Raw genomic sequence first — 12,620 nt, 5'->3', positions numbered from 1 at the left:
AACTATGCGTTGGGAATAATAAGAATAAATATATACATTAATAACGCCATGGCCCAGTGTTAATTCTGTTACCGTCGCGGGCAGGTTTTACACAGTAATTTCTTTTCTTTTGTAAGAACCTCCCACCCACATCTTATTCTCATCCTTGACTTCTGGTTGATAACCTTTCTTAGTAGTTAATCTTTGGTCTTGTCTCTCGTGTTAGCGTGCCTCAAATGGTCAAGCTAGAGGGGTGAATAAATGGTGAGCCTCAGTAGTTAGAACCTCGCACTAAACACAAAGATGACAACAAATTTAGTAGTGTATTTGATCTGTGTAAAAAAACAAAAGGCTAATACATGTTTTTATGTGATTCAAAGATTTCACTTCCAACTCCACATCCTATGATGTACCTAGTTTGTCACCCCCAAAAAGTCTATTAATGTCACTCCTTTACAAGAAATAATAGGATAATTAAGCTTCTATAACTTTTGACTAGTGCGATTTCTCTCAAATATTCTTCGTTTTCATAGGGATCTAATGAAAGACTATGAAATAGGAAATTATCAAAATCATAGTTGAATTTGAAACCTTTGTCCAAATCCTACTGTTTTAAAGGCTTAAGCACCGCACATTAAGAATAGAAGATTAAATGATGATTCCATGCAACCTTTGTGTCCCAAATAAAACTAAGAATTTATATAATAATATTTTCAACTGATACATTCCAACCGTTTCAATCGACTATAAAAGGTCTCCAGTCAATTGGATGATCAAATATGACCATTGAAAGACAATAACAATGTTAATTATTACTTACAATATTTCACCTCCATTTGATTACTCAAGCTTCTAATGTAGGATTAAGTCCAGACCGAGTCTAATTAAGTCTATATAGATGAGCTTAATCTCTATAAGGTGGGTTTATACTTGATCAACATACGTATATAATTAATTATCATTAAAGAAACTAAACCTACTACTTAATTGCATATAAAAGGGTTTGGAGTAAATGGATATGGATTCAATGTACAGATCCAATAATTTAGTTCATTAACATTAATCACTACAACAAAAATGTTAAAATACAACGGATAAAGTCCATTGTTTTGCCCTTTAAAAATTTTTATAATCGACACTGTTGTTATAAGTGTGCTAAACGATAACAGTTTTAAATCGTTGTCTTTGAGCACACTAGATAACAGTTATGTAATAATTTTTAAATTGTTGTTTTTTAATACCAAAGATAACAGTTTTACAATATTTAAAAATCATTGTATTTAGTTACTTTTGGCAACAGTTAAATACCGTTGTCTTTCTTGAGGATTTACTATTAGATTTTAATTTAACAACGGTTTAAAACTATTGTCTTTAATTGCTTTTCACAACAGTTTAAAAATCATTGTCTGTCTTATTAGAAAATGCATTGATAATAGATAAAAATCGTTGTCTTTGATTTTTTTTTTCACACAATATTTCCAAACCGTTATTTTTTATCACTTTTTCCAATAGTTAAAAACCATTGTATTTGTAAGAAAAATTGTTATCTATTTACAATATATATACATTCAGTTCAATTCAGAAGCATCTATTTACTACAATATACCCCAACCAGAAACTATTATCTATTTGTAATATGTATATATTCGGCTCAGTTCAGAAGCATCTATAATTACTACAATATGCCCCAACCATGACCATGTGGAGAAATACCCCAATCACAAAAGATCACACATAGTAGATGCGGCCCCCCTAGAGCCGGTCTCACGAATATGAAGGGAGGTAAATGCAGGTACACAGTTGAAAGCGCAAGACAGAGACGTTAACCCCAGGACATGACACCCCGAGGATCGAACCTTAGACCTCTCAGCCACAAGACCATACACCCCCAACTGTACTACGCCCTGGGGACACAAAAGATCACACATAGGATCATACTACATAAGCATCTATCATTAGGAATATACTACAAAGGATCACACATAGGTTATAGGGAACTTCTTGCACACGATCAAAGTTTTGTATGCCATCAAGTAATCTGCACCATGTAGACAAAATTTTTTTGATTCAGCCTGCAACAACAATAAAATAGGATCAATTCATAAGAATCATGATAAATTAAGTTCCACTTCAAAGGTACTAACTAAACAAGACAGTTCATCAACTATAAAATGATATTCAAGTTTGCAACATCTATTTTAACTAGAATCAATTACTAAATGAAGCAACCATTAGTTTACAAGTTGTTTTACACAACCAAAATAGAAATAGACAAGTAACAACTTACTGTTACAGGCAGTAGATGCCACTAAAAAGTAAGGGGAAAAAAATAGAGCACATAAACATATAATACACAAATAGGATAAATAAGATACTAGATGTAGAAAATAGAACACATGTACAGAAATTTGGCACATGTATAGAAAATAGAGCATATGTACACAAACATGTAGATTCATGGATCCCTATCAAACAACTAAAATCTGAGAAATCTTAACCAATAAATCCTGGTCATGTAAAACAAGTTAAAATTACATCAGTAAAGATCCTTTTAGTCTGAGCAACAAAAAGATAATAGTGTTTAAAAATTCAAAAAATAAGGTAACAAAAAGGCTCCAAATCTACATAATCCGAGCAACAATATGATTACACTTAATGTATTAAAAGAATAATGTCAAATTGGAAAGTATCAAATGGCAAGTGAATATGACTACACTTAATGTATTAGAAGGATTATCCAAACCAATTCCTATACATGAATTATTAATTAAATAAGCTCTAAATCACAAAAGAATATTTTTACAAATTTACCCTTAATGCCTTGCTTTTCTTTGCCAAGGCCTTCACCTTCTTCCTAGCCCTACAAGAACAATCGGGACAAATTATTCTACTAAGAAAACATTGTGTTCAACCAGATCATTAGTTGATGTTTCAACAATATTGAAGGATTTGCGTTTGCATTATTAACTAAGGCTACTTTATCTAATTCAGAAGATAAAGTAAAGCAGGTTTATATAAAGAAAACAGAATGAATCATTGTAGTGTGATGGCTAAGCACATGACATCTCTTATTCAATTCATATATTTTTTTCCTCATTGATTGCCAAATGATATGGTGAATATGAGTTTAGCTTACAAAGAACAAAGTTAGGTAAATAACTCTGGAGATTTTGTAGAAAAGGAGAAGAACTATAAGCAAATAGTGAAATATGGACTTCTCTTTTACATGCCATCTAAAGATGGGAACAGAATGACAATAGAGTTATCTTTGGCAAACAATGAAAAAACACTAACTCATAGGAAAACATGATAAAACATATCAACAATTGATAGAGGCATTATCTGATATATATATTATCAGCACATAACTCAATTTTAACTCACATGAATGGTCTATCAATTTACCACCAATGAGCAACAATCAACCTATTTCACTTGGCATTTTTTTTTAAAGATGCATCATTTCATGTATTTTTAAAGATAGTCTTTTATCTAGTACTAGAAATCATCATCATGTACCCATTTGTAATCCTTGAACAATTATCAAGTAGTCTTCAGTTAAAAACAATCAAATCCTAAAATGTGCAAATCAAATGGATTAGTATAAACAGGACTAACCAAATAATAGAGTGAAATCTTAGGTGAGATGTACATAGATCTATCGAAGTACTTCCCAATCACACCCCTGAGGTTGTATTTGTTGCTCCCTGTAATCATCCATACAAATCTATTATCATTTCATTTCCTAAATCGTTTAGAAATTTACAAGAAGCAAAAATAATAAAAATATCATATATCTTTTCATAGTGCACATGGAACTTAATTACCTCTAATTGTTCTTGAAGCCGTTTTTGCACCTCCATCTGTATTTTGAGTGCTTCAGTAATTTGTATCCCACTGACACAAGAATACAAGAAAGAAAAGGTAAAGGCATAAACTATGTAGTTATGAAGGACAAAAGAAATAATATGAAAGAAAAATACTCATTTTTGTATATTTTTCCATTCTCAAGTTATGAAGGACAAGTTCTCATATCATATATTCAACTAATGATTTAGAATATCAGAAGGAATATCAAGATGGCTTCCTCACGCACGGCAAAAGATCAAATGGTTACAATTAATTTTCATGGGAACAACAAATTGATATACAACAAAGAACAATAAGAAAGCAAAAGATCCAATTGTTTTCTTCCTTCTTCACTATTGTGTTTTTGGAGGTTCTTACATTGGAGTAAGCAACAAATTAGAACTTCTTGATTCCTTCATGTGGTCAAACATCTTCAATGTTGTAGCCAAGGGGAGCTTCGTACTATAATGAACTCCTACTACTAGACTTTTCCCCACCTTTTGACTCCATTAATTCATGAAAAATATCTGAAAAAGAAGAGACTAAACCATAAGTAGATTGAATCAAATGAGAACAAAAAAAATTAAAGATACAAAATAAACAATTTTTAATCATCAAAGAGACAAGCAAACATAACTGCTAATCAATTATTACATCTCAAGAAAAAAGTAGCCACATCAAACAACGATCCAAGATGAAGAATAATACATCGACGCAAGTTTACAAAACTAAATGAATATATTTAACAAATAAGAAAAGCAGAAACATAGAAGTAAACAACATAAATCCCCAAAATAAATAAAATCCTACATGCTACACTGCATTGGAAATAAACCATTGCATAAGAAAAAAAGATCACCACAAATCCAGATTAACCAATAATGCATCAAGAGAAGAACAAAAAAAACTCGGGAAAATAACAAGTTGAGGATTGGCGATGTTAATCAAAGAACAAAAGAATGGGTTAGAAAACAATAGAAGAACATTTGAAGATGAACAAAAGAGCATTGCTTAACTCAAATTTAACACAAGAAAACGTACGATCTAAAGGTTTGATGAGCCTGCTGCTGCTTTGCTTATATGCTCTGAATCCTCTCACCTCCAAAGCCAAGGAAGAGCCTTTCTGGCAGAAGACTCTTGCAGAAAGAACACGGATAGAATGAGGACTATGAAGAACAAGAAAACCCTAGAGGTGGATGGATGTGGAGGAAGAAGAGGCCACAAGGCCCCTTGTTGTAGTAGGCAACGCCGAAGAAGGCGATGTTGAAGCCAAAGAGGTTGATGGGGGTGATTGTGTCATAGATGATGGACTAAGAGAAGGCAATGAGGAGTCCATCCTTGATGACGCCGACAACGTTCATGGTGAGTGCAGAGGTCTTCATGACTAGCAAGAAGATGACAAGGTTGAGGGTGAAGGCGCAAAAGGAGTTGGTGCCGAAAATGAGAAGATCGGGGTGGAAGGCAGCCTTACCACAAAGGAGGGGCAACTCAATCAAAGACTAGGGAAGGAGGAGGAAGACAAAACAGCAAGGGTTAGCTGCATGAAGAGATCTCCTCATATGAGGGGGAAAGAAAACAACTTAGGGTTTGGGAAGGGTAGGGAGGGGGGGGGGCACAATGCCAAAATTTGTTCGGAAAGAGGGAAAGAAAAACACGGTAGCAACAAAAACTGTGAATGAGAAAAATGGCTAAAGAATAAAGTTAAAGACAACAGTTTATTAAAAATGTTGTCTTTGACTATATAAAATAATGTAAAAACATAATGGTTTATAAAACTATTATTGTATCCCCTAAAAAGCATTTAAAGACAATGATTTTAAAAAATCATTGTAAAATATGCTGTTGATTTTAGAAAAATCACTCAACAACAATGGTTTTCATAAAACTGTTGTCTTTTATATTTTATGGGAGTTCAAAGATAATAATTTTATCAAAAATAGTTATCTTTTACCAAATTCATAACAGTTTCTTCTAAAATTATTGTCTTTATGATGTTGTCTTTTAACATTTTTATTATAGTGAATGGACTGTTAATGATTGATGAACTTTAAGGTGGATGATCCCTATAGGATGAGCTTGGTATATAAGGAAAGATGCTCATGGATTAGGATAGGATCTTGAGCTTCTTCATTGATCTTCTCTCTTCCCTATTGAGAAGGAATATGGATTGCCACGGTCCACTCCTATAGAAGATTATTCCGTGCTTGTAGTAACTCCGACAATAAGTAAAAAGTAATAGTCCTTTGTGATGGATTCAGATCAACCCTTCGCTAGCTATTATTTTGGTTTCAATATTGCTTTAAAGATTGATGTAGCTAGATCTTGTTATAGATGCATCATTTAGTTCATTATTGATGTATCACAATTCTAACAATTGGCATTAGAGCTAAGAATTAGCTTATTCTCAGTTTTTATGGTGTAAGGATTATTTTTCAATGTTTTGACAAATCTACATTGATTTTTGCATTTGATTCCATTTGGATGAGCAAAATTGATGTGTATTTGTAAAATACCGGAAAATAGGCGAATATTAATAAGGGAATTTTCCGGAATTTTTGGAAATTTTTCGGGAATTTTTCGGAGCTCGTATGGACGAGTTAACGGGGATGAAAATGGGGTCGGGGAAAAGCCTGTTTAGGCTACCCCATTTAAATGAGGAAAAGTTGAATTTCTTAATTCCTTTTCTTTATTTATTTTGCCTTTTCTTTATTTTCTTTCCGCCATTCTCTCTTCCTCGCCGAACCCGAGTGCTCGAGCCTCGTCGCGCGCCAGGCATCTCCGAGCCCTAACCGCCGGAGCTCTAACCGGCGACCCCGGCGGTTTTCCTCTCTCCCTCGTGCCTAATCCGTGACCAAGGGAAGAAGTCGACGCCACTCCACCCAGCGCCGCCGGTCCAAAAAGCCCTAGCGCCCAGCAGTGCTCGGCATCTCCTGGCACAACCTGACCTCTCCCTCTCGGTGTGTTGCTATCGCGTCGCCGCCGGTCGAGCTGTTCTCCTCAGTCCTACTTCTCCGGCCGACTTCTCCTCTCGGACTTGCGATCCCCTCATTTATTTCCTCACCAGCGCACATCTTCGACCAGGGGCAGAGCCGAGCCCTAGCCTCGCCTTCTTCTGGTTTTCTTGCGTTGTGCCCTAGGTTTTCTCTTGCTGTTGGATCCGAACAAAACAGTAGTGAGGTGAGCAGCCTACCCTTGTTGGATTCTTGGTTTGAATTTCTGTTTTTGATCAGGATAGTGTATCTGGTTTTGGGTCTCTTGCCGGTGCGTATCTGTTTGGGTTTAGTATCAGACAGGAGCAAGCAGTGACGAGTTCTTCTTGTGTCTCTGCTTGGTAGTGCCGAAGACAATATCGAGTTGTGTTTTAGCCGGATCTTGGAGGTAAGTATGGTTGGTATTGAGATTATAGTGATTTAATTCTGTACTGTGGTTGAATCTCGAATCTGATTTGTGATCTCCCCTATTTACCTCATTTTTGGTCCCAACAGGGTGTAGTGAGTTAGGTAAGGAAAAAAGGGGTATTTGGATTTTTGATTTGGATCCTGTGCTGAATTTGTTGGTTGATAACTATGTTACTTGTCACTGTTTTCCCACAGCAGCTTCTCCGGGTCTCGACAGTAAGTTCTTCAGGATTTGAGCAGCACTGAGGCATCGGAAAAATTTGAGGTAAGGTTTAGGGTTTTTGAGCTTCGTGTATATTGATTAGGTTTATGTTGGAGATTGGTAGATTGGATTAGCTTTAGATTTTTAATCTCATGTTATGATTAGGGTTAAGGAACTAACCCTGGTGGACCCATTGATTTTATTTAATTAGGGTTCATTAATTTTGTTGGAAGGATTAGTTGGATCCAATTTAAATTTCTTTAATTGGATTAGAATGTAGTTTGGCTAATTGTGGTATTATAGAAATATCTAAACTAGACATTATGTTTGATATACAGAACCTTGACGCGAGACGAGTATCTCAACGTCGGATTTGGACTGATTGGACTTTTCCTATTGGAGGCGGGTACTTTTGACTTATGTCATTTGATATGCTTAGTAATTAAATTAACATGTTGCATTAATTGTGTTTCTTATCTGTTTCGGTTAATCACTACCCAAATCTTACATGTTTGATTGATTGATTGGTTTTGCATCTCAGGTATATTTTACCTGTTTATACATGCTTATAGGGGTAGTGATATGCCATGCTTGACCATGTTCAGGACCTAGGTTTTATACCTTCTGTATACCTTTGGATTGTTTTGGATTCGTTGACCTTTGATGCATTTTTATATACATGTGGATTAGGTCAGGATATTCTTGTGGTTAGTGCCATGCACCATTTGCATGATTGCATGCTGTGCGATAGTCCGCTCCATTATTGTTGAGCACATCGCCAGTTACATGGATCTGCACACACCACCACTCATGGGTTAGTGGTCGATTCAGGCTGAGTGTGTTGCAGCAGGGACTCTGTTAGGCACCGTTGGTCCGCTCATGGGTAGTGTGACACAACGTGTTATCCGGCAGGGATTCCTCCCCGTCTTTGGGTACCGGGAGTTGAGAGCATTGCGCTCCCCCATCTATGATTTGGGGTAGGAGGATAGGTGTGTTGGTGCGGGTAGCACTAACGGTCTAACCCAGGTTTTGATGAATGACAAATAGGTTAAGTTAGTTGTGTTGTTGTCTGACACTTTGATCAAGTGTACAGGAAAAGTCCAGCTAGGTCGACGGGCTGACCGGATAGCTGGGGAGAAGTCCAAGCGGGTCGACAGGCTGACCGGACGCTTGGCGAGAAGTCCAGCTAGGTCGACGGGCTGACCGGATAGCTGGCGAGAAGTCCAAGCGGGTCGACGGACTGACCGGACGCTTGGCGAGAAGTCCAGACGGGTCGACGGGCTGACCGGACGTCTGGCAGGTAAGTGAGGTAAGTCACTGGAGGGGAGTGACTGTGAGGACGTGTTCCCGGGAAGGGGACATTAGGCGTCGATCCGGCTTAGATCCATTTCGGATATCTTAGTCGAGATCGTGACTAGATTCCGGTCTCGGAAAGACGGAATCTAAGTCATACTCTTGATGCTAATTTTTATTACTTAGCGTATCTGTAAAAATGTGCTAACAAACTGTGCTGCAGGGTTTATTTGCCTCGGACTAACACCTTTTGCGGTAGGAGCGATGAGGTCAGGCGCCGGAATGGCTCGGGCGGAGTCCGGCGCCGGAAGGATCCAGCGCCGGAGGTAAATTTTATCCCGGGACGACGTTGACACTTGGAGCATGCTGGTTGGGAGTGTTCGTCACCTCGAGCGCCGGAAGGATCCAGCGCCGGGCGGCATATAAAGAAGCCCAGCGGAGCTTCAACATATCAGTCTTCTGAGAACTCTGAGTCCAATCACTCAGATGTTCTACGCTCCAACAACGTTCACAAAGCTCCGACGACTCACTCCGGCTCTCTTTTTAATTCATTGTTTGTCGGTTAGCTTTGTTTTCTTTCTTTTCATTAGCAATATTTGTGCGTAAATTGTAATTATCCGAATTGCTAGTGAATTGCCCAACGAAAGTACTCAAGGAGTACGGGCCTTCGAGTAGGAGTCGTCACAGGCTCCGAACGAAGTAAAAATCAACAGTGTTCATCTCTTTACTTCTTTACTTTTCCGCTGCGTCTTAACTCGAGATTTTCGAATCGATATTCACCCCCCCTCTATCGAATCTAACGGTCTTACAATGTGTACTCCGACAGCATCCCGTCCACTCGGTCACTCATCAGGAGTAGTGACGACAGAGTGCACGGTTGTCACAACCCTACCCACTCGGCCTCACTTTTGTATGAGATGATCGACTGGCGCCAGGGGTGACCAGGACGCATCATTGGCATCACATGCATGATGCATTTATTGCTTGTGTTTGTGTTTGCTGCATTTATATGCTGCATATTGTTTGGATACCTATGTTTGACATGCATACAGGATTTCCTTATCCCTCGGACTGTTTGACCTTATACTCAGGACCTGGTTAGTACAGTATTCTCCTGTTTATTTCAGATGCATTCTTATCTTTCTTATCAGGAGACTGTACGCATGATTAGTGCTAGGTGTTGTTTCTTTACTTTGCATATCAATTGTACCTGCTGAGTGTTGGACTCACCCCGCCTCCATTGTTGTTATTTTCAGGTTGATGCTGTCAGGAGGGAGTTCCAGTCGCTAGTCCCCACTGCACGTAGTGCTACTCCGCTGCTGGTTTTTGAGTTGTTGTTTCATTTTAGCTTTTCGCTATCAGACTTTGTGTTAGTTTTGTTTTGGACTTTTAGTATGGTTTGGATGTACTCTACTACATGCCTGCTTGGACGGCAGAAGAGGTAAGAAAAATCGGATTTGGGCTTTACGAGTGTAGTTGAGTAGGGTTGATTTCGAGTCAGAGTATTACTATGTTGTTTATTTTATTAACTGCGTGGTTGTGACAGCCAGAGGCTGAATGTATATTTGATTTTATTTACTGTTATTATTCCAGTCGCCTGTGGCTGAGGTATTGAGGATGTAGAAAAGTTTCAGATTGTCCGCCGTACAGGGGAGATGCTGCCGAAATTTTCTCGGACAGGGACTCTTCTGGGGGCGTGACAATTTAGTGGTATCAGAGCAGGTATACGATACTTGCTGTGCGTTCTAGATTTATACGATCTTTGTTTTCGTATTATGGATACTTTGAATAATCTGATATCAGTTTATTGGGTATTAGCGCGCCAAAGTTTGGCGATATTTATTTGATTTCCGTGTGTTGGATTTTCAGGATTTATCTGATACCAATTCATTGGTATCAGAGCAGGGTGTGATACCTGCGTTTGGTATTTTGGATATTTTTATACGAGCCCTAGTTGCGAGACATATTGGTGTGGGCAGTTATTTTCGGTTGCACGGATTTGTCCGTTTCGATTATGTTATGGACTTCCGTTTTGGATTTATATGGATTTCCGGTGTTTGTTTTTCTCGTACGGAATTCCGAGGTCATTTTGGGGACTGGACAGCGATGGAACATCTCCAGACGGCATATAGGTATGATGTTTAATTTTATAGTTTATGACAGGTATTAGCATTCTTTATTTAGTACCTGTTTGGTTGTAGTAGCACATATTACATGTGATGGATTAGCCATTGAGCATGGTTGACCTTAATAGAGATAAAGGATTATAATCTCTGGTGATTTTTCTTATCATACCATCAGTAGTGTTAGCTTCTGTTACTACTCGTAGGAGATGGAGGCACATACCAGCCTCTGCTATTGTTAGTTGGGTAGTGGATGATACCTACATATTCCTGTTGACTTAGCCAGGAGAGTTTTATACTCATATCTTTTGGATATTAGGATACCAGGTACGATGGAAATTGATCATTGGGGGTTACCATGTTTGATCATTGTTGAGAATGGTTTGAGGTTGAGGGATATTGTGAGATCAGATATTATGATATGTTGATTTCTAATGATTTATGAGAGTAAATGTTATGTGGTTGTCTGATGATCAATTACTAGATATTTGTTTTGATGATCTATTAGTGGATAACTATTTTGATGATTTATATTTGGGTTGTCATTGATGGTGACATAGTGAGTGTCATTTATGATATTCACAGGTTTGATGATTATGGTTGGTGATCAGATTATAAATTGGGTGTTGGAGAGTTTTACGGTTGAATGTACCTATGAGATTTTAATAAATCTGGTTGGTTATGGATAGTTACAGGATGAAAAAAAAAATGATATATGTTTCCTCTGATATGGGACTATGTGGAAAAAATAATGATTGATATTTTGAATGCTAACTTGCCCTCATGGGGAGTGGAGATTTATTCATCTGATATAGTGTGGGCTGATGTTTTTGAGGATGAAGATGAGAGTGTCTTGATGTTCTTAAATTCTGACTTTTTCTTTTGGGTCGTACACATTTATACATATGATATTATGTGGTTGGATATACCTTAGTTGCTTGTGGAGGATTAAGGTATTCTTGATTAGTTAGTAGATGAATGATTTAGTTTTGTTGGTTGATCAGTAAAGGATTGCCATACTCTATTTTTAGAGGTTCGAACATTTAGGATATTTGTGCTTAGTTATGTATCTAAAGCACATTTGAGTACATGTTTTGTACTGACGTGGAAAGGACTGATTTTGCCATATATCACTGACGGCTTGGATATGTTATAGAGGATCGATGTATCATATTCTATGAAGACTTTGACCGTGGACTGTGTATACCTGGTGGGATAACTTAGAGGGTGCATTGGGATATGTGACCCTACTGATGTAAGGAAGTGTAGAGCTAATTGCTTAACACTTATGGGATACAATCGTTACTAGTGTATACTGGAAGAGTACATTTGGATTTATGATGATAAAATTTTCCCCATTAGATATAGTCTTGGTAGTGTATGACATTGACTTGCAATGTTATACCATGATGTGTATATCTTTCTTGTCCGATACTAGTTCCTTTGAACCTATAGCAGGGTGGTTACTGGATGATTAGACTGCTTTATTTTGGGTTGCTTTTGATTGATGTATTCATGCTTGATACATATGCATGAATTTTGTTTAGATATACCTGTAACCCATGAGTGTTGGTAGCATAAGGTTGGTCTTTTTGGGTTGAGTTGGTATGCTGATTTTGCATGTCTATGTTGCATGTATATTATGATTTGTTATGTGTTGTGGGAGTCCTATGGTAGACTGTCCATTTGCAAGTAGTATATGTATCCATGTTCTGATATGGTTTGAAGGTTCCTTGTGGATCATAGATATGTAGTTCGGTGTATGTATTTGGATGT

The 12,620-nt window shown here is 37.6% G+C and overlaps 2 long non-coding RNA genes across 2 annotated transcripts; one reads left to right on the top strand and one right to left on the bottom strand.

Moving 5' to 3' along the window:
* Positions 1–3,596: 3,596 nt before the first annotated feature.
* On the bottom strand, positions 3,597–4,339 carry LOC122053991. Its single transcript, XR_006132491.1, has 3 exons — positions 4,207–4,339; positions 3,807–3,876; positions 3,597–3,686 (listed from the first exon to the last, which is right to left on the bottom strand). It is a non-coding gene; the product is annotated as an uncharacterized LOC122053991 (long non-coding RNA).
* Positions 4,340–6,881: 2,542 nt separating this feature from the next.
* On the top strand, positions 6,882–7,485 carry LOC122053990. The gene is made up of 3 exons (XR_006132490.1): positions 6,882–7,005; positions 7,112–7,206; positions 7,425–7,485. It is a non-coding gene; the product is annotated as an uncharacterized LOC122053990 (long non-coding RNA).
* Positions 7,486–12,620: the final 5,135 nt, after the last annotated feature.

This window comes from Zingiber officinale, chromosome 3A (genome assembly GCF_018446385.1).
Source record: "Zingiber officinale cultivar Zhangliang chromosome 3A, Zo_v1.1, whole genome shotgun sequence".
Lineage (NCBI taxonomy): Eukaryota > Viridiplantae > Streptophyta > Magnoliopsida > Zingiberales > Zingiberaceae > Zingiber > Zingiber officinale.
Note: the sequence above shows the minus strand (reverse complement) of the source record. Positions and strands in the feature narration are given on the sequence as shown.